Source organism: Kogia breviceps, chromosome 18 (genome assembly GCF_026419965.1).
Source record: "Kogia breviceps isolate mKogBre1 chromosome 18, mKogBre1 haplotype 1, whole genome shotgun sequence".
Classification (NCBI taxonomy): domain Eukaryota; kingdom Metazoa; phylum Chordata; class Mammalia; order Artiodactyla; family Physeteridae; genus Kogia; species Kogia breviceps.
Window position 1 is genome coordinate 47,052,439 of NC_081327.1, and position 19,740 is coordinate 47,072,178.

General features: G+C 38.6%; 1 pseudogene; it reads right to left on the reverse strand.

Moving 5' to 3' along the window:
• Positions 1-6,869: 6,869 nt before the first annotated feature.
• On the reverse strand, positions 6,870-7,747 carry LOC131744361 (glutamate dehydrogenase 1, mitochondrial-like; annotated as a pseudogene).
• Between the last annotated feature and the right edge of the window lie 11,993 nt (positions 7,748-19,740).

Below are 19,740 nucleotides of genomic sequence, written 5' to 3' on the forward strand. Positions count from 1 at the left end.
TTCCATTGATCTCTATTTCTGTTTTTGTGCCAGTACCACACTCTCTTGATTACTGTTGCTTTGTAGTATAGTCTGAAGTCTGGAAGCCTGATTCCTCCAGCTCTGTTTATTTTCTTCAAGACTGCTTTGGCTATTCGGGGTCTTTTGTGTTTCCATACAAATTGTGAAATTTTTTTGTTCTAGTTCTGTGAAAAATGCCATTGGTAGTTTGATAGGGATTGCATTGAATCTGTAGATTGCTTTCAGTAGTATGTCATTTTCACAGTGTTGATTCTGCCAATCCAAGAACATGGTATATCTCTCCATCTGTTTGTATCATCTTTAATGTCTTTCATCAGTGTCTTATAGTTTTCTGCATACAGGTCTTTTGTCTCCTTAGGTAGGTTTATTCCAAGGTATTTTATTCTTTTTGTTGCCATGGTAAATGGGAGTGTTTCCTTAGTTTCTCTTTCAGATTTTTCATCATTAGTGCATAGGAATCCAAGAGATTTCTGTGCATTAATTTTGTATCCTGCTACTTTACCAAATTCAATGATTAGCTGTAGTCATTTTCTGTTAGCATATTTAGGATTCTTTTTGTGTAGTGTCATGTCATCTGCAAACAGTGACAGCTTTACTTCTTCTGTTCTGATTTGGATTCCTTTTATTTCTTTTTCTTCTCTGATTGCTGTGGCTAAAACTTCCAAAACTATATTGAATAATAATGGTGAGAGTGGGAAACCTTGTCTTGTTCCTGATCTTAGTGGAAGTGGTTTCCATTTTTCACCATTGAGAATGATGTTGGCTGTGGGTTTGTCATATATGGCCTTTATTATGTTGAGTTATGTTCCCTCTATGCCTACTTTCTTCAGGGTTTTTGTCATAAATGCCTGTTGAATTTTGTCGAAAGCTTTTTCTGCATCTGTTGAGATGATCATATGGTGTTTATCCTTCAGTTTCTTAATATGGTGTATCACATTGATTGATTTGCGTATATTGAAGAAGCCTTGCATTCCTGGGATAAACCCCACTTGATCATGTTGTATGATCCTTTTAATGTGCAGTTGGATTCAGTTTACTAGTATTTTGTTGAGGATTTTTGCAACTATGTTCATCAGGGATATTGGCCTGTAGTTTTCTTTCTTTGTGACATCTTTGTCTGGTTTTGGTATCAGGGTGATGGTGGCCTCATAGAATTAGTTTGGGAGTGTTCCTCCCTCTACATTTTGGAAGAGTTTGAGAAGGACAGGTGTTAGCTCTTCTCTAAATGTTTGATAGAATTCGCCTGTGAAGCCATCTGATCCTGGGGTTTTGTTTGTTGGAGGATTTTTAACCACATTCTGAATTTCAGTGCTTGTGATTGGTCTGTTCATATTTTCTATTTCTGCTTGGTTCAGTCTCGGAAGTTTGTGCTTTTCTAAGAATTTGTCCATTTCTTCCAGGTTGTCCATTTTATTGGCATATAGTTGCTTGTAGTAATCTCTTAGTTTCCTTTGTATTTCTGCAGTGTCAGTTGTTATTTCTCCTTTTTCATTTCTAATTCTATTGATTTGAGTCTTCTCCCTTTTATTCTTGATGAGTCTGGCTAATGGTTTTTCAGTTGTGTTTATCTTCTCAAAGAACCAGCTTTTAGTTTTATTTATCTTTGCTATCGTTTCCTTCATTTCTTTTAAAAATATTTCTGATTTGATCTTTATGATTTCTTTCCTTCTGCTAACTTTTGGGGTTTTTTTCTTCTTTCTCGAATTGCCTTAGGTGTAAGATTAGGTTGTTTATTTGAGATGTTTTTTGTTTCTTGAGGTAGGATTGTATTGCCATAAACTTCGCACTTACAACTGCTTTTGCTGCATCCCATAGGTTTTGGGTCATTGTATTTTCATTGTCATTTGTTTCTAGGTATTTTTTGATTTCCTCAATGATCTCTTGGTTATTAAGTAGTGTATTGTTTAGCCTCCATGTGTTTGTATTTTACAGAATTTTTCCTTTAATGATAACATTGTGGTCAAAAAAGGTTTTTGATACAATTTCAATTTTCTTAAATTTACTAAGGCTTGACTTCTGACCCACGATATGGTCTATCCAGGAGAATGTTCCATGAGCACTTGAGAAGAAAGTGTATTCTGTTGTTTTTGGATGGAATGCCCTATAAATATCAATTAAGTCCATCTGGTTTAATGTATCATTTAAAGCTTGTGTTTCCTTATTTATTTTCATTTTGGATGATCTGTCCATTGGTGAAAGTGGGGTGTTACAGTCCCCTCCTATGATTGTGTTACTGTTGATTTCCCCTTTTATGGCTGTTAGCCTTTGCCTTATGTATTGAGGTGCTCCTATGTTGGGTGCATAAATATTTACAATTGTTATATCTTCTTCTTGGATTGATTCCTTGATCATTATGTAGTGTCCTTCTTTGTCTCTTGTAATAGTCTTTATTTTAAAGTCTATTTTGTCTGATATGAGAATTGCTACTCCAACTTCCTTTTAATTTACATTTGCATGGAATATATTTTTCCTTCTCCTCACTTTCAGTCTGTTTGTGTTCTTAGGTCTGAAGTGGGTCTCTTGTAGACAGCGTATATACGTGTCTTGTTTTTGTATCCATTCAGCCAGTGTCTGTCTTTTGGTTGGAGCATTTAATCCATTTACATTTAAGGTAATTATCGATATGTATGTTCCTATTACCATTTTCTTAAGTGTTTTGGGGTTGTCTTTGTAGGTCTTTTCCTTCTCTTGTGCTTCCTGCATAGAGAAATTCCTTTAGCATGTGTTGTAAAGCTGGTTTGGTGGTGCTGAATTCTCTTAGCTTTTGCTTGTCTGTAAAGGTTTTAATTTCTCTGTTCAGTGTGAATTAGATCCTCGCTGGGTAGAGGAATCTTGGTTGTAGGTTTTTCCCTTTCATCACTTTAAGTATGTCATGACACTCCCTTCTGGCTTTCAGAGTTTCTGCTGAAAGATCAGCTGTTAACCCTATGGGGATTCCCTTGTATGTTATTTGTGTTTTTCCCTTGCTGGTTTTAATATTTTTTGTTTGTATTTAATTTTTGAAAGTTTGATTAATATGTGTCTTGGCATGTCTCTCCTTGGATTTATCCTGTATGGGACTCTCTGTGCTTCCTCGATTTGATTAACTATTTCCTTTCTCATATTCGGGAAGTTTTCAACTATAATCTCCTCAAATATCTTCTCAGTTCCTTTCTTTTTCTCTGTTTCTTCAAGGACCCCTATAATTCAAATGTTGGTGCCTTTAATATTGTCCCGGAGGTCTTTGAGAGTGTGTTCAATTTTTTTCATTCTTTTTTCTTCATTCTGCTCTGCAGTACTTATTTCCACTATTTTATCTTCGAGGTCATTTGTCCGTTCTTCTCCCTCAGTTATTCTGGTATTGATTCCTTCTAGAGAATTTTTAATTTCATTTATTTTGTTGTTCATCATTATTTGTTTGCTCTTTAGTTCTTCTAGGTCCTTGTTATACATTTCTTGTATTTTCTCCATTCTATTTCCAAGATTTTGGATCATCTTTACTATCATTACTCTGAATTCTTTTTCAGGTAGACTGCCTATTTCTTCTTCATGTGTTTGGTCTGGTACGTTTTTACCTTGCTCCTTCATCTGCTGTGTGTTTCTCTGTGTTCTCATTTTGCTTAACTTACTGTGTTTGGGGTCTCCTTTTCGCAGCCTGCAGGTTCATATTTCCAGTTGTTTTTGGTGTCTGCTCCCAGTGGCTAAAGTTGGTTCAGTGGGTTGTGTAGGCTTCCTGGTGGGGTCTAGTGCCTGTGTTCTGGTGGATGAGGCTGGATCTTGTCTTCTGGTGGGCAGGACAACGTCCAGTGGTGTGTTTTGGGGTGTCTGTGACGTTATTTTGATTTTAGGCAGCCTCTCTGCTAATGGGTGTGTGTGTGTTCCTGTCTTGTTATTTGTTTGGCATAGGGTGTCCAGCACCGTAGCTTGTTGGTCATTGAGTGGATCTGGGTCTTAGTGTTGAGATGGAGATCTCTAAGAGATCTTTCCCTGTTTCATATTACGTGGAGCTGGGAAGTCTCTGGGACCAATGTCCTGAACTCGGCTCTCCCACCTCAGAAGCACAGGCCTGACACCTGGTCTGAGCACCAAAACCCTGGCAGCCACATGGCTCAGAAGAAAAGGGAGAAAAAAACAAAAAATAAAATAAAGTTATTAACATAAAAAATAATTATTAAAAGTAAAAAAATTAAAAAGCAATAAAAAAAGAAAGAAGGAAGAGAGCAAGCAAACCAAAAACCAAATGCACCAATGATAAGAAGCGCTAAGAACTATACTAAAAAAAAGAAACAAAAAAAAATCTGGCAGGCAGAACCCTAGGCCAAATGGTAAAAGCAAAGCTCTACAGACAAAATCACACACAGAAGCATACACATACACACTCACAAAAAGAGAAAAAGGAAGAAAAATTATATATCATTGCTCCCAAAATCCACTGCCTCAATTTTGGGATGATTCATTGTCTATTTAAGGTATTCCACAGATGCAGGGTACAAACATCAAGTTGATTGTGGAGATTTAATCTGCTGCTCCTGAGGCTGCTGGGAGTGCTCTCCCTTTCTCTTCTTTGTTTGGACAGCTCCTGGGGTTCAGCTTTGAATTCAGTCCTGCCTCTGTGTGTAGGTCTTTGAGGGCATCTGTTCTGCGTTCAGGACAGGGTTAAAGGAGCAGCTAATTAGTGGGCTCTTGCCCACTTGGGCTGGGGGGAGGGAGGGGTACGGAATGCAGGGTGAGACTGTGGCGGCAGAGGCCATTGTGACGTTGCACCAGCCTGAGGCGCGCCGTGTGATCTCCCGGGGAAGTTGTCCCTGGGTCATGCGACCCTGGCAGTGGCGGGCTGCACAGGCTCCCGGGAGGGGAGGTGTGGACAGTGACCTGTGCTTGCACACAGGCTTCTTGGTGGCTGCAGCAGCAGCCTTAGCATCTCATGCCCATCTCTGGGGTCCGCGCTGATATCCACGGCTTGCGCCGGTCTCTGGAGCTCATTTAGGTGGTGCTCTGAATCCCCTCTCCTCACGGACCCGGAAACCTTGCCTCTTAGGCAGGTCCAGACTTTTTCCCAGACTCCCTCCCGTCTAGCTGTGGTGCATTAGACCCCTTCAGGCTGTGTTCACGTAGCCAACCCCACTCCTCTTCCTGGGATCTGACCTCCGAAGCCCGAGCCTCAGCTCCCAGACCCCGCCCGCCCCGGCAGGTGAGCAGACAAGCCTCTTGGGCTGGTGAGCGCAGTTTGGTACTGATCCTCTGTGCGGGCATGTCTTCCCTTTGTCCTCCGCATCCCTCTTGCTGCGCTCTCCCCCGCGGCCCTGAAGCTCCCCCCACCCCCTGCCACCTGCAGTTTCTGCCCACGAAGCAGCTTCCTAGTGTGTGGAAACCTTTCCTCCTTCACAGCTCCCTCCCACTGGTGCAGGTCCTGTCCCTATTCTTTTGTCTCTGTTTTTTCTTTTGCCATACCCAGGTATTTGGGGAATTTATTTTGCCTTTTGGGAAGTCTGAGGTCTTCTGTCAGCGTTCATTGGGTGTTCTGTAGGAGGTGTTCCACATGTAGATGTATTTCTGATGTGTTTGTGGGGAGGTAGGTGATCTCCACGTCTTACTCTTCTGCCATGTTGTAGATCTCCTGGTAGTCTTTTTAATAACTGCTTTTGTCACCCAGTTAAGTCATGCAGTTACCAAGTAGTTAGAAATTTCTGCAAGGATATTATGGTTAACAAAAGAAAAGCTCATTCTTACATAAATAATATCCAGTACTTCATTGGGACACTACTGTTCAAAAGGCCCTGGCAAACAACTTCCAAACAAAACACAACCCTAGGTTGTTTCCAGCCCACTGGGAATGAAGCCATGTATGGAAGAGGAGGCCTCTAAATGAGGACATAAATTCAGGGTGAGTCGAGGCCATTGGCAATGATTAGAATCGCCAGCCAAACTCCAAAGAGGGAGCCCAAGTGGTTTTCTTCTGGGGCACTCTACCTGAATTATTGTTCAGTTAGTCAACACAAGAGATCTTCAAAAGAGGACAATTAATTAACATGTTAAGGAGGTTACTGCACTCTTTGGACTCTATGTCATAACTGTGGTTAGTAAATTCCAGCAGTCTTAACAAAAATAGTCTCCATCATTTGCAGGTATGAAGATAACTTAATTCTCTACCGGACTTTTTATTTTTGCTGGATGACAATATGCAATTGACAAGTTATAAATGATACTGTTTTATGTTATAAAAATACTAGCTTTTTTCTTTTATTATGTTTGCAGGCATTGACTGCTTGAGTCAAGGTTACGCTTGTTAAGTATTAAAGGCAATTTTAATACAGCAGCATGTACTTATTTTATTCTAAAAGAATAAAATGCATGAAGAGAAAGTTTTTTTTTGTTTGTAACTTGTAAAATTGAGTTATTTTGCTGATTTGAAATACCAATAACTCACTTGAAGACCATGCTACCTCCTGAAAATGCCATATACCTGCCTCTTAAATGTGTCCAAGCACCTGATAGATCTGTCCAGAGCTGAAGTGGGAAGTGACTGACTGCTCTTGGACAAAAGGTGCTTTCCCAGGGCTACAGCTGACTGTGCTGGGAAACAGCCGTGGAGCAAGGCAGTACAGGCAGAGGGTAAAGACTTTATTTAAAGGCAAAATGCCCAAATGGCTCTCTGACGTAGCTAATTTCTACTATCACTTATTAGCTTATATATGATCCCCTAACTTTTTTTCTTAAGGGTCTGATTTGGATTGACTTGTTGAGAATGGTGTCCATTATCTATTAAGTCATGAGAGAGAGATTTCTGTGGTTACATGTAAACTTGTGATAGGTCTGCAGATGAAGAGGTGAAGAGGGTAGTGAAGAAGTCAGCCGCAATCTGGTCCTGTTTACGTGAAGGTCACACCAGCTTCATTGTACACCTTGAAGACTTTCTCGGTGGCGCTGACATAAGCAGCTGTTCTCAGGTCCAATCCCAGGTTACACCTCATGGCTGTGCGCATGATTTGCCTGGCGAGCGCTCCATGGTGTAAGATAAGCCAGAGTGCACGATGTCTTTCTCAGAGGCACGCAATATCCTGTCTTGGAACTGTGCTGTGGGTACGATGGGAACAGTTCCACCGTGCTTTCCAAATTTCCTTTCCAAACTCTCTTGAACAGAAATGAGCAAGTGGTAGTTAGAATCCCTTTCATATTTGAAGGTCTAATGGCCATAGCTGACATGATTTAGATTCTTCAGCCGCTCAAAGTAAGATACTGTCACCCCTGCAGCGTTCAAGCAGAGATCTGGAATAAGCATGATGTTGCTCTCTAGGAAAATCTCAGCAGCTTCTGGAGTTGTCGGTCCGTTGGCACCTTCAGCAATGATCTTGGCTTCTTAACTTTGACTCTGGGTGCACCGGACACGGTCAGCTGCTTCTCGCTGGCAGCAGGGATCAGCATGCCACAGTCCGCCTCCAGGATGCTCCCTTCACAGATCTTTGCTTCGCTCTCCCGGGTCTTGAGGTCCTCCACCAGCTTGTCCTCCAAGCTGCTGGCGCCGCGGTCGAAGAAGGCCCTCCACCATCTTGAGGAAGTTGGGGTCGTCCTGGCCGTCGGCCGCCGCCTCACTGTAGTGTCGCCGGCCAGGCGACGCGAGCCCCGGCTGCGGGGCGGCTGCGGCGGGCTGCCCGCGGGCCCGGCCCAGCAGCGCGGCCGAGTCGGCCGCCGCCGAACCTGGGGCTGTGGGCCTGACACGGGACAGCAGTAGCGCTTCACCCAGGTACATGGCGGCGGGACGGAGGCCGTGGAGGAGAGGCTCTCTCACAGGCCCGGGGACGGATAGGGGGTTTTGTAAGTCTTAATGTAGGAGCCCCATCAAGTGATGCTGAGCACGGCATCACTTCCGAGCAGAGGTGGTGGCCGGTGTGTCATAAGACTCATCTACCTGTGGGGAACTTAGGCGGACAACACAACCGACATTTTCATTTCCTTCTGAAAATCAACTATGGACCCTTTGAGGAACAAATTAGGACATTTGGGGCATGAAAGTAATTTAGTGGGTAGAGACACAAAAATATCATCATCACTGCTGTTGCTTACAGCAAATTAGCAGGTGGCCCAGAGAATGAGAGAGCTGATGAACATTGTGCATTCGCGAGCCCAGTTCCCCAAGGTGCAACAAGAAAACATGTTCATCATGGAAGCAGGCACAGCTTCTGGATGTTTCAGCACTTATTTTAAAAAGTGTGGAAATAACTTTTGCTTTAATGTGAATCAGATCTGAAGCTGGGTAATAATTTTCTTCCTCATTTGAGTTGCCTTTAACTCTCAATTCAAAACTATATTACATTGATTAGAAACATACGGAAATCAAACTAAACAATTATTCACACACATTTTTTGATAGATAGAAAGCCGCTTTATACTTGCCTTTATGAATGACAATTTAAAGGTGATTGGATCACCCTATTGGATCAGCCAATTTACATAAAGGCAATTTGTGGAGAGATTTATATTGCCAAATTGGATGAGGTACATTTTTGAGTTTGCATAAAGTGTTCTGCAAATTGTTCCATTTTCTTACTGTACGCCCCAGGTTTCTCAACACAGAAACTCTATTGGATTTACATTTTCTGTGTGGGAAACGATTGATGGAACTGAATGAAGGATTCAGTGTAAAAGATGAGCATCACTGAGCAGAAACAGGCTTCAAAGTGACTTGCCTTATCAGAAGCCCAAAATGATTCATCTATAATAATTAAAACAGTGTGATGCTGGCATAAATAGATCAGTTTAACAATCTACATTATCTTTCAAGAGACTCTGATGTGATGCATATAATAAAATGAAAAGGAATAGATTATTTTTTAAAAAATCATTGGGCTAATTATCTATATAAATAAGCACACACAAACACACATGCACACACACACTCCTTAGAATTCTTATCTAAAATCACAAGAAAAAATATTCTGAGCTCTTTTAAACATCTATACTTAACACTTTTACTTAAACCGTAGATATCACAAAAAACTACAAATATATGAGGCTAATAAATAGATAAGAAAGGTATTTATAATTTTTAAAAAATTCCCAGAAGAAATAATACAATAAGCCCTAATATACTTAGCCCTACAAAACATATCTTCTTTACATCAAAGGCACTGCAAATAATTAAAGATCAAATGATAAACTAAGGAAAACCTTTACAACATTTATTATAGAATAATAGTTAATATAGAGATATTTAAAGTATGCATATATCATACAAATCTTGAGAAAAAAACAGTAAAAAAAATAAAATAAAGTAGGAAAATGACATGGATGGATATTTTAAGGGAAATTGAAATACTGATAATTACTAAAAGATAAATTATCCAGTAATAAAAAATATATCAATTAAATACCAGGCTGCAATGAACACTCAGAATCTTTCTGCAGATTGAGTGCATTGTGAGACAGAGGGGAGGAGTGTACTTATTACCCTGGCTCCATCCTTGCCAACTCACCTGGTTTGATTGTTCCCTTCTATCGATGGCCAGAGCTCCTGCCAACTGTCACTTTCTATTTAGCAATTTCCTCAAGTTTCAGACAACCACCCAGTCCTTTGCCCCTACAGAAGAGGTGGCATAGGTTTTTCATGTGGCTGGCCTCAGAGTACCATAGCTTTCTTATGTGGCTGGCCTCAGAGTACCATGCCCTGTTGGTTGTCCTTAACATTTTCCCACATCTTTGTAAAGAGCATCTCAATTACCCTACTGAGTTTAGCATTGGTTTACTGTTAAGATATATCAAAATAAATGGGAAAACACCTCTTTTTTGTTACAGAATCTTGACATTATCTAAGAAAATTATATTTTAGGGCTTCCCTGGTGGCGCAGTGGTTGAGAGTCTGCCTGCCGATGCAGGGGACATGGGTTTGTGCCCTGGTCTGGGAAGATCCCACACGCCGCGGAGCGGCTGGGCCTGTGAGCCATGGCCACTGAGCCTGCATGTCCGGAGCCTGCGCTCCACAACGGGAGAGGCCACAACAGTGAGATGCCCGTGTACCGCAAAAAAAAAAAAAAAAAAAAATTATATTTTATCCCATATTCCAGTTTGAGTTTCTTCCCAGGCTTTATGCACTTATCTGTAAAATTTTAAATGGATATTAATTTAAACATTAAATGAACAAAGATTTATTTCTCATTACATCAATTTAAAAAATACAAACAAGAGAAAAGATGCTTTTACTATTAATTACTTAGTTTGTATTAATTTACAATTATTAAAATTTTAATTTAATAGCATTGCTAATTCAGAAAAATTATTTCATCTTTAGAGTGAATTGAAATGAAGTAAAACTAAGCATTATTAATATGTATTTGAAAAATAACTTTTTAATGTAAAGTTGTTAATTTGTTGTCATTAACACCACCAAAACAAAGATGAACATCCACTAAGTAACTCTATGTTGCAACAATGACAGAGCACTATTAAACTAGAAATTTTGTAAAAACACTTCAATACAGTGAAGATAGCAAGAAAAATAGGAAGTCAACGTATACCAGTTGATGGAAATTCTCCCTGAAACAATAATCATAAATTAGAAGTAAACTGTATAATAATAGTTAACATGGAATTAAATATATTCATAAAAGCATTTAACAATATGAAGAACCACCTTTATTCATAAATTCAGAAATTACTAATAGAAATGAACAACAAACAAAACTCAAAAGAATAAAAATGAGATTTTAAAAAAGGATTAAAAAGGGTAAAATGGAAAGTAGAAGAAAAGGAAGACAGGAAAGGAAGGAATAACATTCATGTTATTTCAATTACTGAGGAATAAAACAGTGGAACAGAAATAGTGTTTAAAACTCTAAGAAAACTTTCCACAGTTTGACTAACACACATACACATGTACACTAATGTCATATATATCTGTGTAGACACATTATGTATTATGTGTATATACACACACATGTGTTATATGTGTATATTCACAATGTGCATTATGTGTGTATATACACATGCACATACACATGCATATCTTCTAAAGTCAGTATCATCTTATTTAATAAGGAACAATAATGATATTTCCAAAAAGAACAAGGCAATTGTGCCTACAATCTCTGCACTAATCAGCACTTTAATGCAAATATTAGTCAAATTAATTGATCATGAGAAATGACTTAGAGGCATAAAAATAGATAAAACAGATAAAGAAGCAGTAAAACTATCTTTTTTTTTTTTTTGCTACTGACCTGTACGTATATCTGGAAAACTCTAAGGAATCTAAAGAATCAATTAATGGGGCTTCCCTGGTGGCACAGTGGTTAAGAATCTGCCTGCCAGTGCAGGGGACATGTGTTCGAGCCCTGGTCCAGGAAGATCCCACATGCTGCCAAGCAACTAAGCCCGTGCGCCACAACTACCGAGCATGCGCTTGAGAGCCTGCGAGCCACAACTACTGAGCCCACCTGCTACAACTACTGAAGTCCACACCCCTAGAGCCCATGCTCTGCCACAAGAGAAGCCACTGCAATGAAAAGGCCATGCACCACAATGAAGAGCCCTGCTCACTGCAACTAGAGAAAGCCCATGTGCAGCAATGAAGACCCAATGCAGCCAAACATAAATAAAATAAATTTATAAAAACAAAAGAATCAATTATGAAAAAAATTCAGTAAGGTATGAGGGTATGTAAGTAATATAAAAACATTAATAGAACCAGATAGAGGACTGGTTGAGGAAAAGGTTGAAATATTTCTCAAGGACAAATAGTAGACTCAAACAAACAGGAAAACATCACCTATTCTTAGGGTAATTCAGTGTTATAAAGATGTTAGTACCATCCAAGTTACTTTCCAAATTTCATCTCACTACTCACCAAAACGAAAAATAACAGCAATGTTTTTACACGGACTTAGATTAATGGGCACTAAACTTTATACAGAAAAGGGAAATTGTAAGACTAGCAATGAAAATAATTTTAAAAATATGAGGGAGGGGCTTCCCTGGTGGCGCAGTGGTTGAGAATCCGCCTGCCAATGCAGGGGACATGGGTTCGAGCCCTGGTCTGGGAAGATCCCACATGCCACGGAGCAACTGGGCCCGTGAGCCACAATTACTGAGCCTGCGCGTCTGGAGCCCGTGCTCTGCAACAAGAGAGGCCGCGATAGTGAGAGGCCCCGCGCACAGCGATGAAGAGTGGCCCCCGCTTGCCACAACTAGAGAAAAAGCCCTTGCACAGAAACGAAGACCCAACACAGCCATAAATAAATAAATAAATAAAATTAAAAAAAATATATGAGGGAGGTAATCTGTATCAGATATTACTATATATTAGCTAAAATTCAAATAGTTTGCTATGGTTCATGGAGAGAAAAATAGAATTCTGCCATAGAATAAAAAGTCAAGAAATAGGGGGGACCTTTAAGATGGTGGAGCAGTAAGATGTGGAGATCACCTTCCTGCCCACAAATACAACAAAAATACATCTACATGTGGAACAACTCCTACAGAACACCTACTGAATGCTGGCAGAAGACCTCAGACTTCCCAAAGGCAAGAATATCCCTTTGAACCTGGCCGTGTGGCTGACAGGGTCTTGGTGCTCCGGCCGGGTGTCAGGCCTGAGCCTCTGAGGTGGGAGAGCCGAGTTCAGAATATTAGTCCACCAGAGACCTTCCAGCCCCATGTAATATTAAACAGAGAAAGCTCTACCAGAGATCTCCATCTCAACGCGAAGACCCAGCTCCACTCAATGACCAGCAAGCTACAGTGCTGGAACCCTATACCAAACAACTAGCAAGATACGAACACATACCCACCTGTTAGCAGAGAGGCTGCCTAAAATCATAATAAGTTCACACACACCCCAAAACACGGTGCCAGATGCGGTCCTGTGCACCAGAAAGAAAAGATCCAGCCTCTTCCACCAGAACACAGGCACCAGTCCCCTCCACCAGGAAGCCTACACTACCCACTGAACCAACCTTACCCATAGGGGGCAGACACCAAAAACAACAGAAATTACGAACCTGCAGCCTGCAAAAAGGAGACCACAAACACAGTAAGCTAAGCACAATGAGAAGACAGAAAAATAAACAGCAGATAAACGAGCAAGGTAAAAAACCACCAGACCAAACAAATGAAGAGGAAATAAGCATTCTACCTGAAAAACAATTCAGAGTATTGACAGTAAAGATGATCCAAAATCTTGGAAATAGAATGGAGAAAATACAAGGAGCGTTTAGCAAGGACCTAGAAGAACTAAAGAACAAACAAACAATGATAAACAACACAATAAATGAAAGTAAAAATTCTCTAGAAGGAATCAACAGCAGAATAACTGAGGGAGAAGAACAGACAAATGACCTTGAAGATAAAATAGTGGAAATAACTCCTGCAGAACAAAATAAAGAAAAAAGAGTGAAAAGAATTGAGGACAGTCTCAGAGACCTCTGGGACAACATTAAACACACCAACATTCGAATTATAGGGGTCCCAGAAGAAGAAGAGAAGCAGAAAGGGACTGAGAAAATATTTGAGGAGATTATACTTGAAAAATTCCGTAATATGGGAAAGGAAATAGTCAAGTCCAGGAAGCACAGAGAGTCCCATACAGGATAAATCCAAGGAGAAACACACCAAGACACTTATTAATCAAACTATAAAAAATTAAATACAAACAAAAAATATTAAAACCAGTAAGGGAAAAACAACAAATAACACACAAGGGAATCCCCATAAGGTTAACAGCTGATCTTTCAGTAGAAACTCTGCAAGCCAGAAGGGAGTGGCATGACATATTTAAAGTGATGAAAGGGAATAACCTACAACCAAGATCACTCTACCCAGCAAGGATCTCATTCAGATTCAATGGAGAAATTAAAACCTTTACAGACTAGCAAAAGCTAAGAGAATTCAGCACCACCAAACCAGCTTTACAACAAATGCTAAAGGAACTTCTCTAGGCAAGAAACACAAAAGAAGGAAAAGACCTACAAAGACAAACCCAAAACAATTAAGAAAATGGTAATAGGTGCATACATATTGATAATTACCTTAAATGGAAACGGATTAAATGCTCCAACCAAAAGACATAGACTGGCTGAATGGATACAAAAACAAGACCTGTACATATGCTGTCTACAAGAGACCCACTTCAGACCTAGGGACACATACAGACTGAAAATGAGGGGATGGAAAAAGATATTCCATGCAAATGGAAATGAACAGAAAGCTGGATTAGCAATTCTCATATCAGACAAAATAGACTTTAAAATAAAGAATATGACAAGAGACAAAGAAGGACACTACATAATGATCAAGGCACCAATCCAAGAAGAAGATATAACAATTGTAAATATTTATGCATCCCACATAGGAGCACCTCAATACATAAGGCAAATGCTAACAGCCATAAAAGGGGAAATCAACAGTAACACAATCATAGTAGGGGACTTTAACACCCCACTTTCACCAATGGACAGATAACCCAAAATGAATATAAATAAGGACACAAGCTTTAAATGATTCATTAAACAAGATGGACTTAATTGATATTTATAGGACATTCCATCCAAAATCAACAGAATACAGTTTCTTCTCAAGTGCTTGTGGAACATTCTCCAGAATAGATCATATCTTGCATCACAAATCAAGCCATGGTAAATTTAAAAAATTGAAATCATATCAGTTACCTTTTCTGACCACAATGCTATGAGACTTCATATGAATTACAGGAAAAAATCTGTAAAGAATTAAAACACATGGAGGCTAAACAATACACTACACAATAACCAAGAGATCACTGAAGAAATCAAAGAGGAAGTCAAAAAATACCTAGAAACAAATGAAAATAAAAACACAACAACGCAAAACCTGTGGGATGCAGCAAAAGCACTTCTAAGAAGGACGTTTACAGAAATAAAATCCTACCTCAAAAAACAAGAAACATCACAAGTAAACAACCTAATCTTACACCTAAAGCAATTAGAGAAAGAAGAACAAAAAAATCCCAAAAGTTAGAAGGAAAGAAATCATAAAGATCAGATCAGAAATAAATTAGAAGAAATGAAGGGAACAATAGCAAAGATCAATAGAACTAAAAACTGGTTCTTTGAGAAGATAAACACAACTGATAAACCATTAGCCAGAATCATCAAGAAAAAAGGGAGAAGGCTGAAATCAATAAAACTAGAAATGAAAAAGGAGCTATAACAACTGACACTGCAGAAATACAAAGGATCCTGAGATATTGCTACAAGCTACTAGATGCCAATAAAATGGACAACCTGGAAGAAATGGACAAATCCTTAGAAAAGCACAACCTTTTGAGACTGAACCAGGCAGAAATAGAAAATATAAACAGACCAATCACAAGCACTGAAATTGAGACTGTGATTAAAAATCTTCCAACAAACAAAAGCCCAGGACCAGATGGCTTCACAGGCGAATCAAACATTTAGAGAAGAGCTAACACCTATCCTTCTTAAACTCTTCCAAAATATAGCAGAGGAAGGAGCACTCCCAAACTCATTCTACGAGGGCATCAACACCCTGATACCCAAACCAGACAAAGATGTCACAAAAAAAGAAAACTACAGGCCACTATCAGTGATGAACATAGATGCTAGAATCCTCAACAAAATACTAGTAAACAGAATCCAACAGCACATTAAAAGGATCATACACCATGATCAAGTGGGGTTTACCCCAGCAATGCAAGGATTCTTCAATATACACATATCAGTCAATGTGATACACCATATTAACAAACTGACGCATAAAAACCACAGATCATCTCAATGGACGCAGAAAGAGCTTTTGACAAAATTCAACACCCATTTATGATAAAAACCCTCCAGGAAGTACCCATTGAGGGAGGTTATCTCAACATATAAAGTGCATATATGACAAACCCAAGACAACATTGTTCTCAATGGTGAAAAACTGAAAACATTTCCTCTAAGATGAGGAAAAAGACAAGGTTGCCCACTCTCACCACTGTTATGCAACATAGTTTTGGAAGTTTTAGCCACAGTAATCAGAGAGGAAAAAGAAATAAAAGGAATCCAAATCGGAAAAGAAGAAGTACAACATCACTGTTTGCAGATGACATGATACTATACATAGAGAATCCTAAAGATGCTGACAACTAATAGAGCTAATCAATGAATTTGGTACAGTAGCAGGATACAAAATTAATGCACAGAAATTTCTTGCATTCCTATACACTGTTGATAGAAAATCTGAAAGAGAAATTAAAGAAACACTCCCATTTACCACTGCAACAAAAAGAATAAAATACCTTGGAATAAACCTACCTAAGGATATAAAAGCCCTGTATGCAGAAAACTATAAGGCACTGATGAAAGAAATTAAAGATGATACAAACAGATGCAGAGATATACCATGTTCTTGGACTGGAAGAATCAACACTGTGAAAATGACTATACTAGCCAAAGCAATCTACAGATTCAATGCAATTTCTATCAAACTACCAATGGCATTTTTTACAGAACTAGAACAAAAAATTTCACAATTTGTGTGGAAATACAGAAGACCCTGAATAGCCAAAGCAATCTTGAGTAAGAAAAACAGAGCTGGAGGAATCAGGCTTCCAGACTTCTGACTATGACAAAGCTACAGTAATCAAGAGAGTGTGGTACTGGCACAAAAACAGAAATATAGATCAATGGAAAAGGATAGAAAGCCCAAAGATAAACCCACGCACATATGGTCACCTTATTTTTGATAAAGGGAGCAAGAATTTAAATGGAGAAAAGACAGCCTCTTCAATAAGTTGTGCTGGGAACCTGGACAGCTACATGTAAAATAATGAAATTGAACACTCCCTAACACCATACAGAAAAATAAACTGAAAATGGATTAAAGACCTAAATGTAAGGCCAGACACTATCAAACTCTTAGAGGAAAGCATAGGCAGAACACTCTATGATATACATCACACCAAGATCCTTTTTGACCCACCTCCTAGAGAAATGGAAATAAAAACAAAAATTAAAAATTGGACCTAGTGAAAGTTAAAAGCTTTTGCACAGCAAAGGAAACCATAAACAAGACCAAAAGACAACCCTCAGAATGGGAGAAAATAGTTGCCAACGAAGCAACTGCCAAAGGATTAATCTCTAAAATATACAAGCAGCTCAATATCACAAAAACAAACAATCCAAAAATGGGCAGAAGACCTAAATAGACGTTTCTCCAAAGAAGATATACAGATTGCCATCAAACCCATGAAAGGATGCTCAACATCACAAATCATTAGAGAAATGCAAGTCAAAACTACAATCAGGTATCACCTCACACTGGTCAGAATGGCCATCATCAAAAATCTAGAAACAATAAATGCTGGAGAGAGTGTGGAGAAAAGGGAAGCTTCTTGCACTGTTGGTGGGAATGTAATTTGTTACAGCCACTATGGAGAACAGTATGGAGGTTCCTTAAAAAGTGTCCATTGACAGATGAATGGATAAAGAAGATGTGGCACATATATACAATGGAATATTACTCAGCCATAAAAAGAAACGAAATTGAGTTATTTGTAGTTAGGGGGATGGACTTAGAGACTATCATACAGAGTGAAGTAAGTCAGAAAGAAAAAAGCAAATACAGTATGCTAACACATATAAATGGAATCTAAAATAAAAGATGGTTCTGAAGAAACTAGGGGCAGGACAGGAATAAAGATGCAGATGTAGAGAATGGACTTGAGGACATGGATAGGTGGAAGGGCAAGCTGGGACGAAATGAGAGTGTGGCATGGACATATATACACTACCAAAAGTAAAACAGATAGCTAGTGGGAAGTGGCCACATAGCACAGGGAGATCAGCTCAGTGCTTTGTGACCACCTAGAGGGGTGGGATAGGGAGGGTGAGAGGGAGACGAGACGCAAGATAGGGGATCTACGGGCATATATGTGTTTCTATAGCTGATTCACTTTGTTATACAACAGAAACTAACACACCATTGTAAAGCAATTATACTGCAATGAAGATATTAAGAAAAAATTAAAAAATAAAAAAAGTTAAAAAGTCATGAAATAGACCCAAATACATATGGTAATTTAGTATATGAAAAAAGTGACAGATGGACTTTATGATATACAGTGCTTTAAAACAAGAAGAAATTTACAAACAGATATAATTAATTCCATATTAAAGAGGAATGCATTATTCTACAAAAGTATGAACCCACAGTCTCTGCCCGCGAAGGGGCTTCTAGTGTGTGGAAACCTTTCCTCCTTCACAGCTCCCTCCCACTGGTGCAGGTCCCGTCCCTATTCTTTTGTCTCTGTTTTTCTTTTTTCTTTTGCCCTACCCAGGTACGTGGGGAGTTTCTTGCCTTTTGGGAGGTCTGAGGTTTTCTGCCAGCGTTCAGTAGGTGTTCTGTAGGAGTTGTTCCACATGTAGATGTATTTCTGATGTATTTGTGGGGACGAAAGTGATTTCCACGTCTTACTCCTCTGCCGTCTTGAAGGTCTCCCCTCTTTCATTTTCTGTAATGCTCCCAAAGAGTTTTGAAATTAGAGAATGTCAGTATGGTAAAAAAACAAAACAAACAAACAAACAAAAAAAAAACGAAGCAGATTTTAGCTATACACCGTCAACATGAAAACTTCCTGGAATTTTAAAATGTTAAATACAATTAAAGAGGTTTTTGTTTATTAGATTTCTGCTAAAAGATTAGGTAAAGCAAACTAAAAAAAGAGAGTTCATTTTAAAATATTGATAATTCCAAAGAAGGTTTAACCTCTTAATGATAATTTTGGGTAAATTGTAAAATTAATTTTTGAACAGTTAATAAAGTATTAGGGAATCTCTGATATAGCTTTATGAGGAGAGAACACAAATGAATAAAGTTTCGTATCCAGGAACTGCAGATAGATGGGTTGATAGATATAATTCAAAAATATAATGGTTATGTGGTAATAAAACATATTTATATTTCAAAATTTCCCACTAAAATAATGAGGAGACTCATCAGGACCTTAATTTTTAAAATATTTTTTAGACAGTTTCTTTACAAAAGTAAATAATAGTTTAATTCAACTATTATTGAAAAAATTAGGAACAGAAAGAGAAGTTAAAATTTATAGAAGACTTACATGATACATTTGCAATGATGCATCTGTAAAATAATTTCCACTTCTACTTTGGAAAACAAGACTTTTAACTGGGTCTGTTTATCTGATGGCACGCTCACATGAAACAATACTGTGCTTAAATATTCTATCTTACTATTCCCATAAAACAGCAGATATTCTAAAAATCTCAAATTCTTTGGAAACTAGTAACTTACAAAATAATGTCTACAAGTATCATAATAAATTGTTCACGTGAACTGAAATGTAAATTGCATATTCTTTCATTCATCCGTTCATTTGTTAAAAAACACACACTGAGTTCCTGTGTATTCATCAGTGTGATGTACAACATTTAGATGTTGTATCATACTTCCCTTATTCAGTACTAATGTTAGGCCATTAAACACCAGTTTTACCATTTTAAGACACTCTCTAGCCAGACCAGTGAAAACCTGCTTTGGAAATGTATTTCATTAGCACAAGCCCAACTGCATTAAGTCTCACTTACTAGGTTGCCTTCCCATTCTTCCTACTGGATTCTTACTGTTTTCTTTTTTTCCTCTTCTCCCCGCCCCACTCCACAATCCTGGTCATTTTCAACTTTCTAAAAGTATTTTATTTTAATTAAAAGAATAAAATATTTTGATATTTTAAAATGAATGATGTAGTTAAAT